This window comes from Podarcis vaucheri (genome assembly GCF_965113315.1).
Source record: "Podarcis vaucheri genome assembly, chromosome: 3".
NCBI lineage: Eukaryota > Metazoa > Chordata > Lepidosauria > Squamata > Lacertidae > Podarcis > Podarcis vaucheri.
In genome coordinates this window covers 28,004,552-28,019,112 of record NC_138761.1, presented here as the reverse complement: position 1 = coordinate 28,019,112, position 14,561 = coordinate 28,004,552, and the positions used below count along the sequence as shown (strand labels likewise).

Here is a 14,561-nt window from a genome sequence, read left to right as displayed (position 1 = left end):
AAAAAAAATAATCAAACTTGGTTGGCAATATTTGAAATGTCACTTTCCACATGTTACATATGGAACCACTTTATACCCAGTTGGACCATTGCGATCTTCCCACGGTGGATTTCCAAAGTCTTTCCCAACCATACCTGCAGTTTCCAGGAATTAAACAGGAGATCTTTTGCATGCAAAGAATAGGTTCTCATAGAGAGTTACAGCCCTTCTCAACATGCGCTGGCAACAATTTTCTCAACAGTTTTCTCTTGACTGGTTTGTTTCTTCTCATTGGCCAGAGTCCTGGAAACAGGAAGTTGTAGCATATACTTGGAGAGGAGCAGGAATAATAATAATAATAATAATAATAATAATAATAATAATAATTTTCATTTATTTATTTATACCCCACCCATCTGGCTGGGCTTCCCCAGCCACTCTGGGTAGCTTCCAACAAAATATTAAAATACAGTAATGCATCAAACATTAAAAGCTTCCCTGAACAGGCCTTCCTTCAGATGTCTTCTAAAAGTCTGGTAGTTGCTGTTCCCTTTGACATCTGGTGGGAGGGTGTTCCACAGGGCAGGTTCATTGCCCTCTGGACGTTGTTCCTGGACACCCAATTCCCATCATCCCTGGCTGGGGCTGATGGGAGTTGGAATCCAGCAACATCTGGTGGGCATGAACCATGAACTATGTCCCTGCAAACCATGAACCTGCCTCCTCCTTCTGCCAATGTGCCTTTTGCTTGTCGTACCACTCTAGCAGTATTTTGTGTAGTATGCTTGAGAAATTGATAAAATAAATAAAGTTGGCCATTGATCCTACTTTTGCCTCAAAGCCCTGCTCTAATTTACTTGACATTTGGAAAGATCATTACTTACAACATCCTGATTCAACCAATTTGAAACAGTTCAGGACCCCAATACCTCAAGACCTTTTCCCATATGAACCTACCTGGATCCTGAGATCATCTTCTGAGGTCCTCCTTTGTGTGCCTCCTCCTCAAGAGGTCCAGAGAGTGGCAACACGAGAACAGGGCCTTCTCTGCAGTGGCTCTCCATCTGTGGAATGCTCTCCCCAGGGAAGTTTGCCTGGTGCCTTCATTACACACCTTTAGGCACCAGGCAAAAACGTTCCTTTTTAACCAGGCCATTGGTTGATCTGTTCGACATCCTGTACCCTTTTAAAATGTGGCTTTTTCTGGGGGGTGTTACTGGGTTGTTGTTTTTATTCTGATTACAGTGGTACCTCGGGTTACATACACTTCAGGTTACATACGCTTCAGGTTACAGCCTCAACTAATCCAGAAATAGTGCTTCAGGACGAGAACAGAAATTGTGCTCCAGCGGCGCGGCGACAGAGGGAGGCCCCATTAGCCGAAATGGTGCTTCAGGTTAAGAACAGTTTCAGGTTAAGTACAGACCTCCGGAACGAATTAAGTACTTAACCCGAGATACCACTGTATATATGTTGTGATCTTTTCTGTGAACTGCCTTGAGACCTCCGGGTACAGGGCAATATATAAACTCTAATAATAATAATAATAATCATCATCATCATGGGAAAGCCATGCTAGATGTGTCTTGGATTCATATTGAAATGGGTGATAAAAATGGTACTTGGTTCACTGGAACAGATCTTCCAGATGCATCAGCCAGTCCCAGGACTTCTTCCCATTTAAAGGAGGCTGGGAGCGTAACCCCCTTGGACTATCAACAAATGAGGAAAGGGACGAAAAGTGATCTTCTGGGTTAGAGGCACAGTCTTCTTTAGCCTTTCACTCAGGTAAGCAATACACAGAGATACTATCTGGGCTGACTACCTCTGGAGCAAGATGGTGGTAAGTTGGATGAGAGATGGTTACCGGGAGTTCGAGTGCCACCATGTTGCACAAGTGGACTCAGTGTAAGCATCTATGGTGGGTGTAGAATGCACCTATTAAAAAGTGTATTGTTGTGAGTTTGGGGGGAAGTAGGCCGTATGTGAGATCTTTCTAACCCCTGGATTCAGCAGGTGTTAAACTATAAGCCAGGTCTGTGTTGAGGTGATTCCCTGGGTGATGGGCCATTAACAGAACAAAGGAAGGGGGCTATGTGCGATATGGCAAATGGATTGGGGCCCTCCATCAACTCAGAAATAGCTAGGACAAAGGCAGAGGGCCTCCTCGGTAGCGGCACCCACCCTGTGGAACACCTTACCATCAGATGTCAAGGACATAAACAACTATCTGGCTTTTAGAAGACATCTGAAGGCAGCACTGTTTAGGGAAGTTTTTAATATTTGATGTTTTATTGTGTTTTTAATATTTTGTTGGGAGCCACCCAGAGTGGGTGGGGAAACCCAGCCAAATGGGTAGGGTATAAGTAATACAGTGGTACCTCTGGTTAAGAACTTAATTTGTCCTGGAGGTCCTTTCTTAACCTGAAACTGTTCTTAACCGGAGGTACCACTTTAGCTAATGGGGCCTCTCACTGACGCCACACCGCCTAAGCACAATTTCTGTTCTCATCCTGAAGCAAAGTTCTTAACCCGAGGTACTATTTCTGGGTTACCTGAAGCATCTATAACCTGAAGCATCTGTAACCCAAGGTACCACTGTAAATTTTTATTATTATTATTATTATTATTATTATTATTATTATTATTATTATTTTATTATTATTATTATTATTATTATTATTATTATTATTACTGAAAGGGGCAGTGATGTGACCTAGAAGAAAAGCAGAAAGCTGAAAAGAGAGTCAGAACACCATGTGGGAATTCAAGACTGCAACCATGGGAGAAACAGGACCCATTTAGGGTGTTAATGCTGTGAACCCCTTCACTGTAAGCTCAGATTGTATATATGTGTAAATAAACCATATATCATAAAGACACCACAGTCTCAGCTGTGCCTCATCCCCAAAGGAAACACGAACCCTGGGTAAGCTCCTGAAACCCCTGGAATCTTTCACCTCTCAGAGATTGGGGTGGCACGCAACAGTATTGTCAAATGGGGGGAAATGAGTTGGTAGGAAGCTAATGCTTATTGACATTATTTGGGTTGTTGCTTTGATACATTATTGTGGTGGTTGTTTTCCCGAAGGCAGCAATTAATATTGCTCCTCGTGGAGTAAGAAAAAGGCCTATTAGGGCCCCCTTCTCTTGACATGATAATGTGCTCTGATAGATTTGCATTGAGTTTGTTTTTGCTGGTCTCATCACACAGTCCCTACAGGCTGGAATTGCCATCATTTTGCCATCATAATGACATCTTAATACGGCCTCATCTCTTTGGCGTTTTCATGACATTGACATAAGATCATTACTTTATGTTAAGAGCCAAAGGTATGGCTATAATAGATGGTGATGGAGATTTGTTTAATTTCCTAACTGCTTGGCCTTGTGCGGCAACTTCCCTCAAAGGGGGAGGCACTGTGAAGAATCACACAGGAGAATACTTCGCAATCCTATCAGGTTATTTCCTACAAGGGTGGGAGAGAGAGAAAGAGAGAGCAGTTCAGTACAGCTGCATAATTTGTATGGGTCGAACTCAACATTGCTCTAAGGAGAACATTTTGCCAGTGCAAGAATTTCTGCTTGTGCAACAATACATTTAATCGTCCATGCACCTACTATATGTGTTCTAGGTGTTCCCCCAAGCCTCTAAAGAAGATTTGGGGAGGGTGTGGGGCACATGTGCAGATGAGATGAGGGGAAGTCCCATAGTGCAAAAAGAAATCCTTCAGCTGATGAGGGGGAATTAGTAAAATTACTGGCCTATGTGGACAGAAGACATCATGGACTGTGCCTTGGTGTTTCACATAATCACAAATACAGTGGTGCCCCGCAAGACGAATGCCTCGCAAGACGGAAAACTCGCTAGACGAAAGAGTTTTCCGTTTTGGAGGTGCTTCGCAAAACGAATTTCCTATGGGCTTGCTTCGCAAGACGACAATGTCTTGCGAGTTCCTGCTGGTTTTTTCTCCCCCCCCCTTTTCTAAGCCGCTAAGCCGCTTATCAGCTGATCCGATCAGCAGATAAGTCGCTAAAAGCCACTAATAGCGCTAATCCGCTAATCCGTCAATGGTCTTGCTTCGCAAGACGAAAAAAACCGCTAGACGAAGAGAATCACAGAACGGATTCTTTTCGTCTTGTGAGGCACCACTGTACAGTACTTTTAAATGGAGGCTGTTGACACATACAACTAACTGCAAGTTATCAAGTGCTGAATAGTTCAGGAATGAGAGATCATGTGAGCTCATTCATGTGTGAACTGGACATGTGAAAATATTAGGGGTGGACAGAAAGTTTGGTTCTGGTCCTGCTACTTCTGCATTTGTTCATTCTTTAAGTCCATTCTGTTCTGTTTCTGATTTAGAGAAGCCGTCCCGGTTTCTGATTTGATACCGGAAAGTCCCACTTTTCTTTAGGATGTCCCTATTTTCATTGGAGAAATGTTGGAGGGTATTGACTGAAGACAATCCTGTACAGTGGTACCTCGGGTTACATACGCTTCTAGTTACATACGCTTCAGGTTACAGACTCTGCTAACCCAGAAATAGTACCTCGGGTTAAGAACTTTGCTTCAGGATGAGAACAGAAATCATGCGGCGGTGGCGCGGTGGCAGCAGGAGGCCCCATTAACTAAAGTGGTGCTTCAGGTTAAGAATAGTTTCAGGTTAAGAACGGACCTCTGGAACGAATTAAGTACTTAACCCGAGGTACCACTGTATAGAGAAGTTTTTTTAAAAAATGTTTAATGTTTTATTATGGTTTTCTAGTACATATGTTGGAAGCTGCCCAGAGTGGCTGGGGCAACCCAATAAGATGTGTGGGGTATAAATAGTAAAATTATCAGTATGGAATGGGACTTCCTTATTTTCATCAGAGAAATGTTGGAGAATATGCACCTGTTTATTTATTTAAGGCCTGCCATTAATTCAAGACTTGTACCAAACAAAGAGACCACATTATATTCTGGGTTAAGGGGAAGGGAAAACCTTGAGGCAAAACCGTAAGCTATGATCTTCTATGGCTATTCTAAACTCACCAAAGAGCTCTTTAAAATGTTTTTCTCTGTAGGGTTGTTACTTGCACCCCCTCCACCATTGTTTGTGCAATATACATTTTTGCTCTAATTGCTGCAATCCGCCGGGCCAAAGCGAGCGAGCAAGGCAATAATTTAATCTGAAATTGGAAGCAAAGCGAGTCTACTGTATAACAGTCTGAGTACGTTCATCGAGAGCAATTATTATTGTTCACTACTGTTCTGCGTATGAATCATTACATTTTATTAGATCACAGTATGCATGTTTTTATAAGTAAGCTTTAAGCGAATTAGAATACTTAATATGTTTCCTGAACTTCTGCCAGCCACAAGCTCTAAAGCTGGTTCCTCCTATTTACATTACCACATTTATCCATTTCCAAATATTAGAAGATTTATCTATCAGATTCTGTGTAAATTCAGTACACAGATAATTTGTGAAAAGCTTTCCTTTTGTTAAAAAAATAAAATAACAACAGGGGATGGGGAGGGAGGGAGGGAAGCCCTGTTCTGTGGTTTTTCTAATCTCATCTCATTTCTAATTTCCTAATCATATAACCTTGAAGTCTAAAGACACAGCCTGTGATAATCTGTGTAAACTCTCTTTATTGTTATCACAGACCTTTGGAAAGGGGGTGAGAAGGGGGAGCCACACACACACACACACACACACACACACACACACATTCAAAGCTGTCTTTTTAAGTCTGACTATAGTCACAGTTCAATCAGGTCCCCATTACCCCTACTCATCAGATAGAAAGTGTTCACAAGCAGAAGGGGGATATTGACTTTAAAAAATTCGCTGGCGAGGCGTACAGAGCCTGCAGGAATGTCAAAACTCCAAACCTGCATTTTGATGTTTTCGCCTCAGGTTAGTCTTGACTGACATGCTTGGAGCACTCTTGTTTGTGCTCCAGCATCCATTAACTGTCCTTGACTCAATGTTAGACAGACCTTTACGGTCAGTTCGACGCCTCGTGGGCTGCAGTGGACTATGTGCCACCAGGTGTAAGGAGAGCTCGAGCCTCCCTTCGAGGGAGCACATTGGCTGTGCTCGCCTTCATTAGGGGCCATTGTTTGATCCCAAATTAATGAGAGCCTGTTAATTATTATTCTGATAACTGCGACTCATGTGGGAGCACTCATGAGTGCATGTCTGTGGAGGGGGGGGAGGAGTGTTTTGAGAGGAACGAAGGGTTTGTGAAAGGAAAACAGAAAGTCAAGGTTGAGATGTCTTTGGCCGCTTGCACACCCTGCCTTTAAAGCATACCACTTTAAACAGCGATGGCTTCCCACAAAGGATTCTGGGAGCTGTAGTTTGTTCAGGGTGCTGAGAGTCACGAGAGGACCCCTATTCTTGAAAAACCTACATTGGCTCCCAGTACGTTTCCGAGCACAATTCAAAGTGTTGGTGCTGACCTTTAAAGTCCTAAACAGCCTCAGTCCAGTATACCTGAAGGAGCGTCTCCACCCCCATCGTTCTACCTGGACACTGAGGTCCAGCGCTGAGGGCCTTCTGGCGGTTCCCACACTGCGAGATGCCAAGTTACAGGGAACCAGGCAGAGGCCTTCTCAGTAGTGGCACCTGCCCTGTGGAACACCCTCCCTTCAGATGTCAAAGAGAACAAGAACTACCAGACTTTTAGAAGACGTCTGAAGGCAGCCCTGTTTAGGGAAGCTTTTAATGTTTGACAGACTACTGTATTTTAATATTTTCTTGGAAGCTGCCCAGAGTGGCTGGGGAAACCCAGCCAGATGGGTGGGGTATAAATTTTTCTTATTCTTATTTTCCTCACAGAGCTACAATCTGCAGAGTGGTTTAACAGTCAATCCCTCTTCACAGGGGACTATGCAAACACCAGCTCTGGAAATTCCATTGCAATTTAATAGCGTGTTAAATATATATTGGGAATGTGGCCTTTAAGTAGGGTTTGAACTCATACTAGAGTTGAGACTTCCCTCTAACATTAAAGGCCCCGTCTTAAGAAGCTGTATTTTAAGCTGTATTTTAATTAACTGTTTGTTGTTGTTGTTGTTGTTGCTGCTGTTGTTATTTCTATGATTCTATGTTTTTTATGAATGTGTGCAGAAGATGGGATGGGGTCCCCCCCCCCACTTTTGCCTGGTAGCCCCTTTCCATATGGAAGTTCATCGCAACGTTGAAAGAGTCAGTCATTGGTGGCTGGAGCCGATTGGGAATGGTGGGGTGAAAGGCAAGGTGACCGGTGATAGGTGGAGCCACAGCCAATGATAACCAGAGCTGCCCCCTAACTGGTGGTAGGTAAGAAGGCAGGCAGGTGGGGTTTGGCTGAGGTCAGACGGAGGTTGATGGGGGGCAGTGCCCCATTTCTCCTTAATGGGTCAACCTCCACTGAAACCTGCTCATGTCCATAGACCCTTGAATAGGCAGGGTCCCTCAATGGACACAGGGCTCATAGTTGAGGGGAGAATCTGTTCCTTGTTCCCACAGGAGGCAGAGGTAGGAACCAACTCGGATGGCTTTAGAAGAGGATTAGACCATTTCTTGAAGTAAAAGGCTATCAAGGGCTCCGAGACACACTAGTTGTGTTCTATCTCCACTAATAATGGTTGCAATATGCTGGACTTAGATGGACCTTTCTCAGGAGTGCTATTCTTAAGAGAGCCAGTGTGGTGTGGTGGTTAAAAGCGGTAGACTCGTAGTCTGGTGAACTGGGTTCACGTCTCTGCTCCTCCACATGCAGCTGCTGGGTGACCTTGGACTAGTCACACTTCTCTGAAGTCTCTCAGCCTCACTCACCTCACAGAGTGTTTGTTGTGGGGGAGGAAGGGAAAGGAGAATGTTAGCCGCTTTGAGACTCCTTAGGGTAGTGATAAAGCGGGATATCAAATCCAAACTCCTCTTCTTCTTAAGTGACCATCTTCCTACTCATTGCTGGCGCAAGCTTGCCAAATCTTATCAGCCTTTGGTACCATTTCCGCATGCAATTGGGTTCAAGGACAGAATCCCCATTTCAAAACGGGCAAGAATGAGTGTTGTAGTAGAGTTGACATTAACATTCATTTGAAGCATTTTGATGTCAGTTGCATTAATATAGGAGAATGAACTCCAGAGTAAATGCTGACAGGTGCAAATATGCCCATTGAAATGTTTCTTTCTTTAACATCGGGCTCAGATAAGCTTCAGTGGTGCCTATATTCATTTACCCAAAAGTAGCAAGATTAGACAGATGTCTCAATTTAAAAGGAAGAGTGGAGGGTGGGAGGAGGATTTATGTAGTTAAACCTGCATTTGACACAATTTCACCTGTGGGGGTTTCCCTCCCTCCCCCCTGCAAGTTTCTATAATTCCATCAGAAGAGGAGTTTTGATTCATACATCCTTTCTGACGTTGACTGACAGTTTGGAGGGAAATGAATGCAAAAAGGAGGCCAGGCAAAGACTTCATTAGAGGACAGTTCTTAACAGAGGGAGCTTGGTGTACTTGTTTTTCGAAATTAGATAGCAGCTGGGGTCTATGGAAGCATATACGGAGTGCTCTGATGGTGTTTCCTGCTTGGCAGGGGGTTGGACTCGATGGCCCTTGTGGTCTCTTCCAACTCTATGATTCTATGATTCTATGATATGAGAAGTTCTGGCCACCATGTGAATGTTGGGATTTTTGCTCTTCACATAACAGCTTCATTCCACGTCATGTTAAAACTGCATTTGAAAGTGAATGGGGCTCTTAAAAATACTTTGTGGTGTTGCATTGGCAGGATGCAGGTGGAGATACTGTTGTTCCAAAAGTGAGGAGGGACCAAACTTCCATTGGGCACCTCTGTCGGTGAATACCAAATAATCATTTCAGCACACCCACTATTAATGGAGGGACGTGGGTGGCGCTGTGGGTTAAACCACAGAGCCTAGGGCTTGCCAATCAGAAGGTCGGCTGTTTGAATCCCCATGACGGGGTGAGCTCTGGTTGCTCGGTCCCAGCTCCTGCCAACCTAGCAGTTCAAAAGCACGAAGCGCAAGTAAATAAATAGGTACCACTCTGGCGGGAAGGTGAATGGCGTTTCCGTGTGCTGCTCTGGTTCGCCAGAAGTGGCTTAGTCATGCTGGCCACATGACCTGGAAGCTGTACGCCGGTTCCCTTGCATAGCTGTCAACGTTTTCCTTTTTTTAAGGGGAATTCCCTCATTATAAATAGGATTCCTCGCAAGAAAAGGGAAAAGTTGACAGCTATGCTCCCTTGGCCAATAAAGTGAGATGAGTGCTGCAACCCCAGAGTCATCTGCGACTGGACCTAATGGTCAGGGGTCCCTTTACCTTTTTACTATTAATGGATCCAGATGTTAGCAAGTGTGCAATAAACATTATATGTCTGTTCAACAGATTGAAGTGTAAGTTCTGTGTCCTGGACATTCCCTTATATCTAAATATTACACTGGTCAACAACAAATTTGTTGTCTGCGTTTTTTTCAGTTGATTTAGGACATATCTGATGCGCTGAATCCAAAAATCACATTGGTTTTGCTCAATCAGGTCAAGTTTTTGAGCTATGGCCACATGTCATTTTTTTTACATTTTTGTTCACATGTACACTTGTGTGGAGCATTTTAGAAGAAGTTGGTGGGGGTAAAATGCCATGTCGAATAATTGTTTTGATTGGAAATGATTATTTTAATGACAAGAAATATTCAGGTCCGATAGTTCTGGGTGATTATGGTGCGGTAAAGCATAAAGTTGGGGGATCAAAACTAAGTTAATGGGGCACAGTACGAACCCAAAGATTGGAGACTGTTCATTGACAGCAGCAAGCGATCACTGAAATGTGTTCTGCTACACAATGGCAACCAGTTTGCCTCTATACCCCTGGCTCACTCGAGTACACTGAAGGAGAACTATGAATCATAGAATCATAGAATCATAGAGTTGGAAGAGACCACAAGGGCCATCGAGTCCAACCCCCTGCCAAGCAGGAAACACCATCAGAGCACTCCTGACATATGGTTGTCAAGCCTCTGCTTAAAGACCTCCAAAACAGGAGACTCCACCACACTCCTTGGCAGCAAATTCCACTGTCAAACAGCTCTTACTGTCAGGAAGTTCTTCCTAATGTTTAGGTGGAATCTTCTTTCTTGTAGTTTGGATCCATTGCTCCGTGTCCGCTTCTCTGGAGCAGCAGAAAACAACCTTTCTCTCTCCTCTATATGACATCCTTTTATATATTTGAACATGGCTATCATATCACCCCTTAACCTTCTCTTCTCCAGGCTAAACATGCCCAGCTCCCTTAGCCATTCCTCATAAGGCATCGTTTCCAGGCCTTTGACCATTTTGGTTGCCCTCCTCTGGACACGTTCCAGTTTGTCAGTGTCCTTCTTGAACTGTGGTGCCCAGAACTGGACACAGTACTCCAGGTGAGGTCTGACCAGAGCAGAATACAGTGGCACTATTACTTCCCTTGATCTAGATGCTCTACTCCTATTGATGAGGCCCAGAATTGCATTGGCTTTTTTAGCTGCCCCGTCACACTGTTGGCTCATGTCAAGTTTGTGGTCAACCAAGACTCCTAGATCCTTTTCACATGTACTGCTCTCAAGCCAGGTGTCACCCATCTTGTATTTGTGCCTCTTATTTCTTTTGCCCAAGTGCAATACTTTACATTTCTCCCTGTTAAAATTCATCTTGCTTGTTTTGGCCCAGTTCTCTAATCTGTCAAGGTCGTTTTGAAGTGTGATCCTGTCCTCTGGGGTGTTAGCCACCCCTCCCAGTTTGGTGTCATCTGCAAATTTGATCAGGATGCCCTTGAGTCCATCATCCAAGTCGTTGATAAAGATGTTGAATAAGACCGGGCCCAAGACAGAACCCTGTGGCACCCCACTAGTCACTCTTCTCCAGGATGAAGAGGAACCATTGATGAGCACCCTTTGGGTTCGGTCACCCTTTGGGTTCGGTCATGAAGCGGTGAAGTATGTGCTGGAGAAAATTGGTTATGATCAGCATAAGTGGTTTATTTGTGTTGACCTGAAGATGGTGAACTTTTTGTTGGGACAACAGTCTGGCTTCACCAAGTACCCATGTTTTCTGTGCATGTGGGATAGTAGGGACCGTGCTCAGCATTACACGAAGAAGGACTGGCCTGTGCAGGAGGAATTGGTGCCTTGCAAAAAAACGAACGTCATCAACGACCCTCTGGTGGACAGAGACAGAATACTCTTCCCACCGCTGCACATCAAGCTCAGCTTAATCAAGCAGTTCACCAAGGCTCTGGACAAGGATGGTGACTGCTTCACTTACTTGTGCCAGGCTTTTCCAGGATTGACCATGGAGAAGTTGAAAGCTGGCATCTTTGACGGTCCTCAGATCCGTCAGCTCATCAGAGATCCAGAGTTCGGAAACTCAATGAACGAAGTGTAACTGGAAGTGTGGAAGGCATTTGTTCTGGTAGTGAAGAGCTTTCTTGGCAACAATAAGGCCAGAAACTACGCAGAACTTGTCAACAACATGCTGACTGCTTTCAGAAGCCTGGGCTGCAACATGAGCGTCAAGATGCACTACCTATTTTCACATATGGACCAGTTTCCTGAGAACCTGGGTTCAATGAGTGATGAGCAGGGGGAGAGATTCCATCAGGACATGAAAGAGATGGAGACCAGGTATCAGGGTCGCTGGGACGCAGTCATGATGGCTGACTACTGTTGGACTCTGAAGAGAGACCTCCCTGCCGCTGAGCATTCCAGGAATTCCAAGAAACGGAAGTTCAAGCCCTGAAGTTTGAAAAATGGTGAAGCAACATGTAATTTACGTGTACTTACCTTCAATGCCCACCATTCAGTTTACAGTAAACCTGACCTGATGGAGAGAAATGGATGCCATTTCCTGATTCAGCAGTGCAAAAACACCCTAAATCAGTTGTAGAAATCTAGACAACATTCAAAAAGTAAAAAATTAGCAGATAGTCTTGCTTTTACTGAATGGCCAAGCAAGTATATAGAACCTTCATATGTTTTGACATACATTGGTTTTATGTAATGGCTGGTTTGAGAGTGCTCTTGTACTCAGACCCTGGTTTCAGGCTTCCCACAGACCTCTGGAGGACCACTGTAAGAACAAGACGTTGGTCAAGCTGGGCCATTGGCCTTAGGTACTTATGTCTTTGTTACTCCTTCAGATCCTTTGGAATAGAGAGGAACAGAAATCTTCACAAACACATACCAATTTATGGAAGACGGGGTTTGTCTATCATCAAGACATGATGACGAACTCAAGATTAGATCTGAAACATGACTAGATGAATTCTTCATCATTAGCAGCACAACGCTAAGCAGTCTACTCAGAAATCTTCTTCTTCGTGGCCGAGTAAGATTGTCTTCCATGAACGCAGTCTTAATGGTGTGTCCATAAGTGACTGTGGAGGCCAATACTGGATAAACGCATCCTTCCACAGTGGGGACATAGGTTTCCAGGCAGGAGTTGATCACATTGAGGATTTGCCAAACGTACCTTCCTCTTGGCAGGTTTCTCCCTTTCATCCTGAGTTCGGGCTTCTTCAAAGTTCATGACACCTTTGGTAAAGGCTGTTCTCCAATTGGAGCGCTTGCAGGCCAGTGTTTCCCAGTTTTCTGGGCTCACGCTGCATTTTTAAAGCTTTGCCTTGAGAGCATTTTTAACCCTCTTTTGTTGACCACCAGCATTACGCTTCCCATTCTTAAATTGGGATTAGAGTACAGTCATACCTCAGGTTACAGACACTTCGGGTTGTGCATTGTTGGGTTGCACACCGTGTTGAACCCGGAAGTACTGGAACGGGTTACTTCTGGGTTTCGGCGCTCGTGCATGCACAGAAGCATCAAATCGCGCTTTGCACATGTGCAGAAGTGTTGACTCGCGACCCACGTGTGCGCAGACGCGGCACTGCGGATTGCAAATGCTGCAGGTTGCGAACGTGCCTCCCACAGGGATCACGTTTGCAACCCGAGTGTCCACTGTAGTTGCTTAATAATCAGGCATCCAAACCACATGACCAGTCTAACAAAGTTGATGTTGAAGAATCATTGCTTTGACACTGGTGACATTCAGAAATAAGCCCTGCTTTGGGTTTTGCCCCCTTACTAAGTATGTTTAGGTTTACAGTCTAGGTCTGTGAGCAGCTGCAGGTGGTGATGCTCCTCCCATTTCACATAGAGAAGTTGACTGGAGTGACAGTAGAATATTGTATGAGAGACATCTTAGGGGGTGCAGGGCAGGCCATGTGGCATACATAGCTCTGTCCCTCAGAACCTCATCACTGCTCCTCACCTATGGGCAACAGCTGCCTAATGCAAGGGTGAGGAACATCTTCCAGCCTGAGGACCACATTACCTTCCGAGCAATCTTCCAAGGGCCACATGCGAGTGGTAGGCAGAACTAGAGGCAAAAGTATTGGAACAATGAATATACATTTTGCCTTTGTATGGTAGGCTATTTTTCTCCTAGACCCTCTCACTATCTTCCATCCATATAAGCAAGGAACGTTATTAGAAGTCAAGGACACGTGAACGACAACCAGTCAAAAGCATGTGGGGTGCAAAGGAGGGCAGGTGAGGGGTGTGGCTGGAGAAGGGGTGTGGCCCAGTGAGACTTCTAGGGCCACGTAGAGAGGCCTGGAGGTCTGCATTCAGCTCTGAGGCCAGATGTCCTCTACCCCTTCCTGGCCCCAAGTAACAAAATGGTACCTTGTCCTGAGTTAGTGTTGCCTTTGAGTACCAGGTTTCGAAAGAAACCATAGGGGATAGCTGTGACCATAACAAACAGCTTGTGAGCTTCTGCAGGTATCTGGATGGCTGCTGTTAAACCCACAATACTGGAACAGATCTGGGTGTTGGATTTGATCCAGGCAGGTTTGTTGTTATGACTGAGCTAATCTCCTGTCTGTCAAAGGGCCTGCCTATAATGGGCTTCCTTTTCTTTTCTTTTCTTTTTCTTTTTAAAATATATGGAATATTTTTTTAATGAAGCCGACATCCTAGGAGGTGCTCCAAGCGGGCTGCCGTAATAACTTGCCATGAGTCATCCTACTTTGGTGAAAGGAATTTAGGCTGGGTTTGTTTTGGAATAGAAGGTGCTTGACATTTGCTATAGGGCAGTTTAGTGACAGGAACTGGGGGTTCTCCAGAGCTTTGTGTCCATTCGTCACCGACGTATTATGTTTTGCTGCAAAGGTTTCCTGCAGTTTTCATCTCTGTTGGTAGTCTCGTAATTGTTGCCTGATTGAATGGGTTGAGGGCTGAGGGCTGAGGCAAGGGGCATGGTGGAATTTCTGAGGTGTTGGCTCTGCAATAGTATTCACAACCATTGGACATAGGTGTGATATACCACATACACCAGGGGTATTCAGTGGTTACAGTGACAGACTAGGACCTGGGAGTCCAGAGTTCAAACCCAGACATGGTGTAATTTCTGAGTTGTGAGATTCTTAGCACCATAATACTCACAGCCCTTGGATATATGTGTGATAAATCACATATTCTAGTGTGGTGTAGTGGTTAGACTCTAATGGTCGCAGAGATGGAGCAGAACCTGGGAGACCAGGGTTCAA

The 14,561-nt window shown here is 44.6% G+C and overlaps 1 long non-coding RNA gene across 2 annotated transcripts in view; it reads right to left on the bottom strand.

Annotated features, from left to right (window-relative positions):
• Window positions 1–14,561, bottom strand: part of LOC309529784 — a 760,251-nt gene that overhangs the window by 499,406 nt on the left and 246,284 nt on the right. The gene's annotated exons all lie outside the window — the stretch shown is intronic.